We start from the raw sequence: 2,012 nt of genomic DNA, 5'->3' as shown, positions 1-2,012 counted from the left end.
AGCGATCCGGGTCTGTGAACAAACCGCTCACGAAATGCTTTTTGGTGTTGTAATTTCTAACGTCTTGCTCGAAAAGATGGGAAAGTAAGTACAAACACCTAGTTCTCATTTCTTCTCTTTTCTCCTGCCTGTGTTTATATTTTATCCACTCCTTTACGATTCTTGCATTTTTGTTAATTGTTTGTTTAATTTTGTTTATTTGCTGTAAGATCCTAATAACGACGACCCTTATCTCTCTGGAAAATATATAAACGTATCATCTGCATTCATGATTTACAAATGTTTACTGCGTGCTCGTTGGTAATCAGGAAAACGAGTGAGAATGATAAAATGATGATAAAGGCGAAAGACGATAATCAGAGAAACCAATCCTATGACAAATAAACGTGAGACTCAGCAAGTGAAATTTTCTATTTTCTCATCATGACTCAAGACGCATAATTCGCACCCGCCGATGCCCATCGTGGGGGGAAATACATCTTCTGCAGCGTCTCCTCCGCCTCTGCCTTCTTCTTTTCCTCTCATTTTCCATGCAAAAACCTGTATCTCTGATCTTTGCAATCGAAATTTGCATAAGCCGTAAAAAATGACTAGTTTCTTGCTTCTTCTGGTCTTTTTTTCCTGGGCGCGAAGGTTTTCAGCCTCACCGTAAACTTTCCTCCCGAGCTGCACCCCCGAGGCCGGCGACTCCACGAAACCTTCCGTTTATCCCGTCGGTTGGCCTCCTCGCACGCTCGGAGGCGGCTCATTGGCTTGGTTCCTTCGCAAAAGGATTCAAGTGTCTAAATACATATGTTACCGGATCCTCCATTACGGCTTCTCGGAGCCCTAGTGTACAACAACTCCCAAGACAGACTCTCACTACATGTAGCAACAAGCGTTATTTTGGTGCAGTGACATGCCACCCTTTAGAAAGCTTCTCACGGCCTCTGCCTACACATTTACGCCGTCGGCCCAAGAGATGGCAGAAAGAATGACAGATGGCCGATGATCATGACTTCTCTCTTAGATTTTCAGAGTACAGACAACAAACTTCACATACAGGGAAGGAAGCCATTAGCTTAAAAATTTTACTGCGAAGGGGGAATAATTGCATAAGATGAACTTTCAGTCAACAGTTTTGTATGTTTGTAAACTTCTGCTGATGTTTCACGATATATTAAAGGAAAAGTTTTAAACTAAAACCCATAATCTTACTTTCCGTATGAGATTGTAACAATTTAGATAAATCACTTGTCATTCATCATCAAGTTTCCCTCAGTCGCGGGCATATTTTACGTCGCCAAGACGCATCCGATGAAGCGCGACCGAACAAAACACCGGTCATGTCCCCTTTTGTTCTAACCGGCCGCGGATCTGCGCCCTGTTCTCTCCTGGGAATTTTCCGCCGGACGCGGTTGCTGGGATGAAACAGCCTCTTTCATTTCTGTTTTCAGTCTGATCCTAATGGGGAGTAATATTCAGTTGCCTTTTAAAAATTAGGGTACATACAGACTAATGAATTTGAGTGTTTTCCTTAAAATTTACCCAATGAAAAATTCTGAAACTGCACTGCAGTTTGTGGCAGCAGATTGCAAAAGGCATATTTGCTCAGAGTGGAATTACACGAGGAATACAACATGTAGCAACCTGTTACCGCGTTAAAACTCTCAAGTGTGATTTGCTTTAAAGGAAGATGAGGAAACCACTCAGATGTGAACTGCCAGTCGCGCAAGCACTTCCATACAGAACCTGCTTGCGTATTTTTTCTACAATACAAAAAAAAATACTGTTAATGGTTTGTTCATTTTCCCTATGGAAACTGTAACATCTATATTATCATGATATAGAAGATAATTTCTTTACGTTCTAAAACGAAATAGAACTCTCACATATAATAAATATAGTTTTGTGTCCCAATCGCTTTAATTTCATATTCAGAAATTAATGCTAAATGATATAGTCAGCTTTCTAAATCCGATATTTCAGATGTGTATTGAATTATGTAGTTTGATAATATGACTAGTAAAGAC

The sequence above is a fragment of the Penaeus monodon genome, chromosome 28, assembly GCF_015228065.2.
Source record: "Penaeus monodon isolate SGIC_2016 chromosome 28, NSTDA_Pmon_1, whole genome shotgun sequence".
In the NCBI taxonomy this organism is placed as follows: Eukaryota; Metazoa; Arthropoda; class Malacostraca; order Decapoda; family Penaeidae; genus Penaeus; species Penaeus monodon.
The sequence above is the reverse complement of the archived record's forward strand: the minus strand, read 5'-3'. Positions refer to the sequence as shown.